Source organism: Camelus ferus, chromosome 19, assembly GCF_009834535.1.
Source record: "Camelus ferus isolate YT-003-E chromosome 19, BCGSAC_Cfer_1.0, whole genome shotgun sequence".
NCBI lineage: Eukaryota > Metazoa > Chordata > Mammalia > Artiodactyla > Camelidae > Camelus > Camelus ferus.
In genome coordinates, this window is record NC_045714.1 from 5,640,159 (window position 1) to 5,652,211 (window position 12,053).

The window sequence follows — 12,053 nt, forward strand, 5'->3', positions numbered from 1 at the left end:
CTTCTCGCCTGGAGTGGCCGGGTGGCTGATGGGAACCTGGAGTCTCAGAGTCAGCCCAGTACCAGCGACAGCATATCGGCTCAACTCCCTCTGGGTTTTACCTGCTGAAGGGCAGGGCCTTGGGGGCTGGATCCTGGGAACGAGGTAGCTCAGTCTTTGGGTGGGGAGGGGGTGTTGCAATTTAGGAACGGACCTCTTCAATCCTCACTCTCCTTCTGGTCATCGAAGGTTGGCTAGTGGCTGCCCCTCACCCATTTTTGCATCACGAGGACACAAAGGAGAGAGGGGAGCAACCTGGCCAAAGAGTGACCCCAGGCTTCCCTTTCCTGAACGACGTAGCAGAGCCAGTGTTGAGTGCAGCTCTTCACACACTCCCACCCTGCTGTAATCTACGTAAGCACCCAGGGAAGTTGTTAACACCTGTTTTCAAAAGTAAACTGAGGCCCAAAAACAGTGGGGTTAGTGCTCAGGTAGGACAAGAGTGGAACCAGTTAGAAAGCTAAGTCCGACCCCCAAGTCTCTGGGGAGAGCTTGGGGCTGAGAGCCTGGTTGGTAATCCCAGCCCCTCTCCCAAATTCTGAGCCCCCGCCTGGAGGACTCCTTGCCCCACCCCCAGCTCAGGCACCCCACGTGCCAGAGTTAAGTGACTTGCTGACGGTTTCAGTTTGGAAGTGACATTAAGGGGACTTGAACTTGAACCCATCTAACTACTGCTGAAGAGGTCTGGGAGAAATAGGTAAACAGGTGAGGGCTCTGATGGTGGCCTGTGTGGCCTAGTGTGGGAGCACTGTGGACAGAAATGTGCCCAAAGGACTTGGGGAAACGTCATAGATTGGGGGAACACCCACCCTATGGCTCCACTAGGCTAGGAGGTCTAAAGTCTTGTAGAGTGGAGGGACTAGTCCATTCAAAAGCTGGGAAACAAGAAAGAGAGCAGGATGGGGTGAAGCATGAGGAGGCCAGGGACATGCCTCAAGGAATAAGAATAATAGTGGATGCAAGTTCAGTGCTTACGATGTGCAAACAGCACTCCAAGACCTTGGCACAGATGGATTTGCTGGTTTCTTCCATCTGCCTGGGAAAGCTGGTCATGTTAACCACAGGCCCATTTAGTGGGGTTGACCACTGAGGCTAGCTGGGACCCCTAACCTGTTGTTTGCTCAGGACAGGAGAGTTGACAGAACACATTTACACCTCATAATCTTAGGCAATTGCCTCACAACCTGGTGACTTTACCAAGGAGAAAAGTGGGTGTCAGAAATGAAAGCTGTAGACACTGCTGGGTGATGGGCCCTGTGCTCAGGGTGTGCTGGCTCATCGGTGTCTTGGAGGCCATGGCTTTCGTTATTGGCATTTTCCTCCCAAGCAAGCGGGCTCAGAGAGGGTAAGTGGCCTGTTCAAGGTTGCACAGCTAAGAATGGTAGAAGTTGGGGTAGGAAAGAGGAGGGGAACTTCCCCATCTGAACACCTAAAGAATGTCCTCCTCCCCTAAAGTCCTGTTCAGACCTCCCTGGGACTTTTTTGTTTTTGTTTCTGAGATTGTTTATTTGTCCAGTTTTTTTTTCATTTATTTAACAAACATTTATTGATAACCTGTTGTGTGCCAGGCCCTATGCTAGGTGTTGGGGACATGTGACCAAGATGGAGGTGACAGTTTATGGGGAGACACAGACAGTAAATATCTAGTAACTGGAACAAGATAATGACAGGTGGGGGTGAGGGCTCTGAGGCAAGGAAAGTAGGGCAGGGAGTGGTGGGGAGGTCTGGGAAGGCCTCTTCTAGGAGATGGCATCTGAGCAGAGGCCTGAGCCAGGTGAGTTGTGAGGAGGGAAGAGCATCAGCTTCCTGAGCACTCACTCTACACCAGGCGTCGTGTGTACCTTATGTGCCTTTTATCCTTGCGAGAATCCAATGACGTGGATGCCATGTATCATTCCCTCTTCCCTAGTTGGGAAAACTGAGGCACAGAGAGGCGAAGACACTGGCCCAATGGCTGATAAGTGACCAGGGTGAGACCTTCTCCTCCTGCCTCCTGCCCCCGAGACCTCTCATCTGTTCTGTTTTTCTGTCCTGCTCCCACCCCCTTAGTCCTTTCTCAGCCTTTCACCTACTTGGTGACTTGTGATGGAGTCCCAGTGGCCCCAGCTAGCCGGCCATGTGGCCAGACCCCACTCCTTGGGAGTTTTCAACCTTGTATTGGTTGTGGCCATGGGCAGGGAAGTGAGGGGGGCCAGGGTGGGCTGGGAAATTAGGGGCTTCTGGGGCTCCAGGCTGTCAGAGTTCGAGTCCCTTCCAGGTGCCCTCTGAGGCCAAGAGGTAGGAGTCCTGTTTCAGAGTGGAGACCTGAGACTCTGAGAAGGGACCTCACTTGCCCAGAAAGAAGAAAAATTGGGATCTGAATCCAGGTCTGTCTGAGACCCAGGCTAAGCCACTTTTCTGTCTACTAGTTACTGTACATGGGAGAACAGATGAGCAAACCTCGATTTTGCACCCTTTGACCCATCTTTGAGTAAGATGCAGGGAAAAAAAGCTCTGAGCTTTGTCCCTTACTTGCTTGGTGACATTGGGCAAGATGATTGACCAGTTTGGGTCTGGGCTTCAGATGACGGATTAGCAGGCTAATGTCGGACTATGATAAAGGCTTTGGGGAAGTGGTAGAGGGTGACTGGGGAGAGTATTTAGAGAGCATTCCAGGCAGAAGAAGCAGCAGGTGCAAAGGCTCTGACATAGGACCAAGCTCAGTATATCACGGAAAGAGTGAGGAGCAGTGTGGCTAGAGTAGAGGCAGCCAGGGGTGGAGTGGGGAGAGGGGGACAGATGGTGGCAGGGTCCTTCATGCAAGGCTGTGGAGGCCAGGGTGAGGCTCAGAGAGGTTGTTTTGAGGATGGATGATAGGGTGTTCCTGCCAGGGCTTGGCACCCGGAAAGCCCTTAAGTTTGTCGATGGGATGACACAGGCCCCTCGGCCTCAGGATTAGGCAAAGTGCAATGGGTGAAGGGGGCAGGGAAGCTGCTTGCCTGGGCCCAGGAGATCTTGTGGGTGAGGAGCCTCTGACCCAGGGCCTGGAGCCACAGGCAGGAATGAGGGGAAGGGCATGCCAGGAGTGGGGTACGGGAGGAGCAAAGGCTGGGAGCCAAGAGAGGGAGAGTTCTTTGGGAAGCAGTGACTGTAGGGGAGAGGGCACTGAGGAGGGAGAGAGGGGAGGCTGGAGAGGGAGGCGGGGCTAGGCCTCCCTGAGGCCTCCGGGTATGGTATTAGGCTATTATGGGGAAGGTAGGACGCTTGACCCCAGGAAGGGTGTCTTCTTTTTATTTGATTTCCTAAGTAGTACCTGATCATGGTGGGAAGGTTGGAGAATACAGAGTATCAATAAAAGAAAGGAATAAAAAGCACCCATAATTCTACTACCCAGAAATAAACCCTGGTTAACTTTCACAGCGTGGCCTTGGGCAAGTCACTTTACCTCTCTGTGCCTTAGTTTCCTTGTTTATAAAATGGAATAATAATAGTATCTGCCTCATAAAGTTGTTGTGAGGATTAAATGAGTTAATCCATGTAACATAGTTAGAGCAGTGCTGGCACACAGTAAGCCTTCATCATCATAATTAATAACATCATTACTATCTTGTAGGGTTAAGAGCCCAGATGCTGGCATTTAGCTGCCTGTATTCTAAATGTCCTGAGGTCACCACTTCCTGGCTGTGTGATTTGGGGTGTGTGACTGTATCTCACTGGGTCTCAGTTTTCTTATCTGTAACAAGAAGAGACTAAAATTCCTTATAATGTTTTGTAAAGATTTGACAGATTAATTCATGCAGGGTGATCGTAGAGAGAGACCTCTGTGTGCAGCAGTTATTTCTTTCCAGAATTTTTGTTCCACGTGTATTTTTTCTTCATTGTAGCTAACGTTGCCTATTTGATATTCACACACCATCCCCCTTTCTTCCTTAGCAATGGGACCCCCTATAGCTGGGGCAGGTGGCAAGTGCTACACATCCCAGCTTCTCTTACAGCGATCGATGACCAATAATATATAAACAGAGATTATAGGTGAGGTTTCCAGGAAAGCTCTTTAAAATGGGCTGACTCAGCTGTGAGATAAATTCCCTTTTGCTTACCCCCTCTGCAATCACACTCATCCCCCTGCTTCTTTATATTTCCTGCCTGGAATTCAGATGAAGTGGCTGGAGCTTCTGGGGCCATCTTGAACATGAGGCAAACATTGAAGCATGGAAGCCACTGAGAGTGGTGAAATCAAGAGATAAAAGACATTGGGTTCTTGATGGTGGTGGAACAGCCACACCAGTCCTTGTCTGCCTTGCTCTGGATTTGTTTACATGGTAGAAAAATAAATCTCTGCTTATTGAGGTCTCTGTCATTTTGGCTTCCTGTTACTGGCAGCTGAATCTATTTCTAACTGATACATTTGCCAAAACGGAATCAACCTGTGTGAGCTGTTTTATGACCTGTATTTTTTAGTGATGCCCCAGTGCTTCCTTGTCTGAGAATGTTCTACTGACACTGTTGCACATGAACTCAGAACGAGGAGCTTGCTCTTTGCTTAGGAAGAATAATTTCCATCAGATATGGTGGAAGGATTTCTTTTAATTCATTTTAATTACAGAAGTAATGCATGAAGACATTCTGTCATGAAAGTTTTCTGCCTGTTCTCACGTGTCTCCTCTGAGACTCTGAAATCTCAGTGTCTGTTAGGATAGGATTGAATCAGGCCCTTGGAATAGACGGAATCTCTTCTGCTAACCCTAGTGAGCCCAAATCCTGCTCCCACCCTCCATATATGATCCACCAAGGAGACCCTCAGTTTGGAAACAGAGAGGATCAGCCCCTGTTGTAGCTCACAGAGTGTGTTGGCAGCTGCGCTGGGACCAGATACCCCGCACCACCCCAAATAACCCCTCTGCCCCATGCTGCCACTGCCACCACCTGCTCCACCGAGCCCTTGGCCTGCCAGGGCTGGGAGGCACCTTGGCCAGCCTGCCTAGGGCCAACCCAGCTGGGATCTCTGTGAGGTGAGTCTGTAGGCCAGGGAGCTGGGTGGGTGAGCCTTTATATTTATAGCTGTCACCAGATCCCTGCCTCACCGGCCCCAGCCCTGGAGCCCTAATGGATTGGAGGTGGCCAGGGAGGCGGAAGGCTCCTCAGAGAAACTGGTGGGTGGGGGTCAGTAGGCTGTGGAGAAAAACTGGGGTAGGAGTTGGGGCTGCCTGGGCTGCTTTACTCAAGCCTGGCCTCAGTCTTGTCACGCCAACTGGGGCCAGTCATCAGGCTTACCTTGCTGATGCTCTTGGGGGTTGGTGAGGGGCAGGGATAATGGGGACCGTTTCTTTCTGTTAGTCTTGCAACTCAGGTGTAAAGCACTAGCTAATCACACTTCCCAGTTCCTCGGAGAAGATTGCCATCCGTCCTTTCAGGGTCTGCATTGCATTTTGTTTTATTTTCCACCGTCATCCTGGCTCTCCAATCCATTCCACCTGCTTCTCAAAGCTCCCACCCCAATGTGGCTGATGTCTGTCCTATATTCATCTCATTGGTTTGTGTCTTTTTTTCCTAGTGAAATGTACACACACACGAAAGTAATACAACATAGATATACAGCTCATTGGATTTTCCCTGTGTGGACCCATGCCTGTAACCAGCATCCAGATCCAAAAACAGACCATTCCAGAGCCCCAGAAGCACCTTCTAGTCGCCATCCCCCCGCCACCTAAGGGTAATCATTACCCTCATTTCTAATACAAAACATTAATTTTGCCTGTTTCTTCACTTTATATAAATGGAATCACACAGTATGCATCCTTTTGTGTATGACTTCTTTTATTCAGTATTGTAACTGTAATGTTGATCCAAATTGCTGTGTGTATCAGGGTTTGTCCCTTTTTGATACTTAATTCCACTGCGTGGCTATATCATGATGTATTTACCCATTCTATTGCTAAGGGACGTTTAGGTTGTTTCCAGCTTTCATCTCTTTAGAACTGGGCTGTGATGAACATTATAGAGTACATGTCTTTTGGTGAACATATGTACATATATCAGTTGGGTATATGCCTAGGGGTGCCTTGCTGAGTCATAGGAAATGCTATGAGTATGTGTGTTAATTCCTGTTAATCACATTCAATCTTAGATTTTTTTCCATTTCTTACTTTTTTTTTTCCTGTTTTAAAAAAAACTTTCTGTCTCGGTCAGTTCGTTTGCCATAACAGCATACCACAGGCTGGATGGCTTATAAATAACCAAAACGTATCCCTCACAGTTCTGGATGCTGAGAAGTTCAAGATCAAGTTGCTGGCAGATTTGGGCGCTGGTGCGGTCCTGCTTCCTGATTCGTAGGTGCTGTGTCCTCACATGGCAGTAGGGGCAAGGGAGCTCTATGGGGTCTCTTTTGTAAGGGCACCAGTCTCATTCCTAATGGGACCTAATCACCTCCCAAAGACCCTACCTCCAAATACCCTTGTATTGGGTTATTTCCACACGTGGATTTTGGAGAACATAAACATTCAGTCTATAGCACTTTTTATTTTGAAAAAGATCTCAAATTTATAGAAAAGTTACAAACATGGTACAAGGAACATTCCTCCCCTCCCCACCCCAAATTATTTGGGAATCAGTGGCTGACCTGTTGCCTGATCACCTCCTGGTACTTAGATATATAGTTCCTACAAACAGGACATTTTATATATAACTGCTGTAACCATCAAAATCAGGAAATTAACATGATACATTATGCTATCTACTCAGACCCATTCAAGTCTCACCAGTTGCCCTAATAGTGGTCAGTGAAAGGATCCAGTTCAGAATCACATGCTGCATTTAGTTATCATGTCTTTTTAGTCTCCTTTAATCTAAACAGCTCTTCAGTCTTTGCCTGAGTTTCATGACCTTGACACTTTTGAGGATGACAGTCCAGCTATTTTGTAGCATATCCCTCACCTTGGGTTTGTCTGTTGTTTCCTGTGGTAAATTTCAGGTCTTGCATCTTCAGATCATGCAGATAAATTGCAAGAGTGATGGTGTGTTCTTCTCTTTGTCCTATTGTTGATGGTGTTTGCTCCCCACCCTCCAGTTCTATTGAGATATAATTGACATATAACATTGTATAAATTTAAAGTGGACAACAGAATGATTTGATATAAGTAGATATTGTGAAATGATTACCACAATAAGTTTAGTTAACATCCAACACCTCACATAGTTACAAAGTTTTTTTTTTCCTTGTGTTGAGAATAGTGGTATTCACTTTGATTTCTGGATTGAAGAGGTATCTGCCAGAATTCACATCTGTAAAGTCACTTTTTTCCCCTTCGCAATTAATAACAGTTTGAGGGGAGGTACTTTGAGGCTATGTAAATATCCTGCTTCTCATCAAACTTTCAATGATTAATTTATTTTTGTTAGCTTCTTTGCCCTTTTGACATGTCACTGTTATTCTTTGAGCACCTTCCTTACCTTCTGGCATGAATTATTCCAGGCTCAGCTAGTGCTTTCTCTGCTCCAGCCCTGGAATCAACCATTTATCCAAGGAGTCCTGGCTCCTTTTTGTAGAGGAGGTATTTAGAAGCCAACATCTTGGTAGGAAGTGTGCTCATTGCTACTGGGGTGTCCCTACTCCTAGCTGTATGTGTATATATATGTGTATAGACATAGATATACATTTGCATCAATATTCTTTATCTATCTATCTATCTATCTATCTAGCCATCTACCATCTGTTTAGAGAACTATGAGTTTACAACTGATAACTCTCATTCTAGTCCAGCATATTTATTCTAATTTTCTATCTTTCTATATTTGCAACTTTCTTTTCCAGCAGTGAGAAAATTGGCTTCCGTTATCCTCAATATATTTACTTATTGGACAGTCCGCTGTATGCAACCAATTTCCTGTCTCTCCACACACACACCCTCCTCCCCAGTTGGATGCCTTCCTTACCCTGCTCTGGCCCTCACACAGTGTCATCTTTCTTGTGAATAATTTCAGTTCAAATTTCCTCTATGCATTTTAATTTTTATTTAATTTGAATATATAATATATGCTCATTGTTTTACAAAAGTTATGAAAGGGTTTGCAGTGAAAAGTTGTTCTCCCTCCCACTTCAGCCCTCATGCTCTCAGTTCCCTTTCCCAGAGGTCACTGAATTCCCAGTAGTTTTTCTTGTTTCAGGTAGTCTGTGTGATAACATTGCGGCACTTTCCAGAAAGGTACGTACTATGTTTTTTCCATTCAGCAGTGTATCTTGGAGGTTGCTCATATCAATACTATAGAGCTGCCTCAATCTTTTTAATGATCACACAGCATTTCATTACATGAATGTACCATAATCATTTAACCATTCTCCTTTTGATGGACATTTAATTTGTTTCCAGCCTTTTTCTAGCTCAGACAGTATTACAGTGGACAACCATATCCAATACTTTCCTTGAAGACTATGTTTGAGAGGTGTCTTCATCTTGCTCTGTGTCCTTCTAATTCATTGCCTTTTACTCTGATGCATAATGCTCCTCTGATGTACATGCCACGCTTTAATGTACTGTTCCCCTGATGATGGACGCTGATGTGACCTCCAAGTCCCCATAGCCACAAACACTATAATGATGTCATTGAATGTGCAGGTTAGGTTGTCTGGAAACTGAGATGGCATTTGGGGAGACTGTGAGGTTGACTCTTCGTGGTCCCCTGCCAGTGTCAGACAGTTATCCTTCATTGACCTTTTTCCCTTCACTATTTCCCTGTGGGGCTCACGAGTCAGATGGGTGTGGGTCACTAGATGTTTGTCATTTAGATGTTTGACCTCGAATAAATGAACTCCCCCTTCTAAGCCTCAGTTTTCTCATCTGTGCAATGGGTCTCTTATATTCCTGACTTGTGCAGTGTGGGGCTTGGTGCAAAATAAGTTTGTGATAAACAAATGTGTCCCAATCAATTAGAGTCCCCAGACCTTTATGGCAGAAGTCTCTACATCAGGCTCAGGTTTGGGGACACTGTCCCTTAAAGGCAGAGAGAGGGCTGACCTGGAAAGGACCAGGGAGTTAGGGGGGTTGAATTGGGGTTGTTGTGCCCCAAGAAGAGTTGTAACCAGAGTTTTGATTAAGTAATGTTTGAAGGGAAAATGCTAATTTAGATGGGGACTGGTATTTATTTCATTCATTCCTTCCTTCATTCATTCATGTCCCTCCTAACAGCTTGTGACTTTGGGCAAGTGACAACTTCTCTGTGCCTCAGTTTTCTCTTCTGCAAAACAAGGATGGCAATTATATTACCTATCTCATAGGTGTGGTGAGATTAATTGAGATGACACAAACAAAATGCTTAGAGCAATGCCTGGCACATAGTAAATGTTCAATAAATATCAATTATTATCACAATTCATTTTTCTAACAAATAATTTACTAAGAGTCTGCTACATGCCAGCGTTTGTTGTCTCTCTCTGCCCAGAACTAGAACCACCTGGAACCTCAGAGTCTAAAATCAGAGCCCAGAAATGATGATATGATCTCAGGGTGTAACCACCCCCACCCAGCAGTCTGTCTGGCAGGCGTAGTTTAAGATCCCCTGCTTCCTGCATATCCAGGCCATGGCTTCTGACACCCCTGTAAGCTCCCACCCCCTAGCTCCCCAGAGGTTGTGACATCCTCAAACCTTCTCCAATAGCACTGATCTGAACACTTGTGGACTCAGAGAAAAACAGACTCAGGCAGCAGAGCCCCAAGTATTTTTGGACATTGCCAACTGTCCCTTGGGGGGCAAAATCACCCTGGGTTGAAAAACCCTGGTGTGGAGGGTGCAGCAGCTGGGCTGAGCCCCTACAAGCTGAGTGCCTTAGTGTGTGACACTGGGGCAGCCCTCTGCACTCTCAGGGCCTTGGATCTCCATCACTCAGGGGACCAGGCTGAGCCAGCACAGAGGGGCCTCCAGCCTGGTCTTACTAGAATTCTGGTCTCCTGTGTGTTCCTGTCTTTCTGTGCATCATGGTTGCAAGTTCTAGGAGGCAGAATGAGGATTAGGGCCCAGGAGAGACAGGTCTGGGTGGGGACATCCCTATGTTTGTTCTTCTACCCCAGGCCTGGCCCTCCCTCCAAATGCAGGGGAGATAATAATTACAAAAGCAGGCCTTAGGTTGCATCTCATTTAATCCTTATAACAGCTCTAAGAGGTGGGAGCTTTTATTACCCCTATTTTCCAACAATGGGACAAATCACAATTGTGTGTCACCTGACAGGACACACAGGAAGAAATCAGCATTTCTTCTATTACTTCTATTATGGAAGCATCAGACAAGTTCAAAGTGCAGGACACTCTGCAAAATAGCTAGCCTGTCACCCTCAAAAGCAGAAGAAGATCCAGGAGAGGCTGAGGAACTGTTGGAAGAGCCTACATACAACTGAGGGAAGCTAGGTATGATCCTGGACCAGAAAAAAGTCATAAAGATCTTTATGGGGACAATTACTTAATAGTGAATATAGTGTGTGAATTCAATAGTGGTGCTGCATCAGTTAAGTGTCCTGAATTTGATAATAGTACTGTGTATGTAATGGTGAGGGGTTTAGGGATAAAAGGATATCATGTCTGCATCTGGCTCTCAAATATTTCAGGATGAGAGAGAAATATAAATAGAGGGGAAATGATGAAGTAAGTGGGGTGAAATATAAATGATCTGGGTGAAGGATATCCTGGAGTCCCTGTAATTCTTGCAATTGTTTCTGTAAGTTCAAAAATTACAATATAATAAATTAAAAAACAAATCAAAACATCTGATCTTCAGTATACCCAAGAGGAATGAAAATATTTGTCCACAAAAAGACCTGTAAGCATATTCACAGCAGTTTTATTTATAATAGCTCCAAGCTGGCAACAACTCAGATGTCTTTCAGCAAGTGAGAAGATCAACAAATTGTAGTACATCTATAAATGGAATACTATTCAGCAGTAACATGGAGTAAACTATTGATTCATTCATGGAGTAAACTATTTTTTTAAATGATGGATTTAAAAAAAAATTTTTTTTTTGAGTTATAGTCTATGGATGGATCTTAAAAGCATTATACAGTGGGAAAGAAGCCAGACACAAAAGACCACATTTTGTGTGATTCCTCTGATGTGAAGTTCAAGAACAGGTCAGACAAATCTAGAAGTCACAATAGTGGTTCTTTATAGGTGGAGGAGTTATCGCCTAGTAAAGGACATGGGAGAGCCTTCTGTGCTGTTGCAAAAGTTCTATATCTTGACCTGGATGGTGATCACATAGATTTATACATATAGAAAAAAACACTGAGATAAAAATTTGTTGAGATAGTTCCCTTTCTGCACTATATCCTACATAATCAAGATCAAAGTAAAATAATAAAAAAAAATTAAAGATACACATCGAAAATAGGAGAATGAGGTGGGCAGGGAGTGAGGAGTGGAGTTAAAGGGAATAAATAAATGAACCTGGAGAGGAGCCTTGCGAGGACAATGATGACAATGTCATAAATTGAGATGTCAGCTCAGATAACTTGGCCCTTCATACCTGAGGTTCAAAAGTAAAAACCAGAAAGGACACAAGAGCTCAGAGAGGGGGATTACTTTGCCTGAGGTCACACAGCTGGTGGGTAGCAGAGGCAGGATTTGAACCTGGGTCCGGGTGACCCCAGAGTGTGCTCCTTACCCAGTGCTCTGGCCTGGACTCACTGGACTGGGCAGCCCTGCTGGGCTCCCAGAGGCTCCCCAGGGCCTGACAGGGGATGATGAAACCACTGCCTGGCAAAGGCCATTCCAGCCCAGAGCTTAGGGCTCCAAGTGGGGAGGGGAGGCAGTGGGACAGAGGGCAGCCCTGCCCGAAGCTCCCATCCCTGGAGCCTCGCTCCCTGGCCTGGGGCAGCCCTGCCAATCTCAGCCCGCCTCCCGCTGGCCTTTGCCTTCCTTCCTGGGCCAGCATGTGGGCTCTGGAGCTCCACAGGCTTGGGTGCGAATCCCAGCTCTACCCTGATCTGGTTATGCAAGTTGGGCTGAGCAACTCCCCACTTTGTGCCTCAGTTTCCACTTCCAGAGCCTGT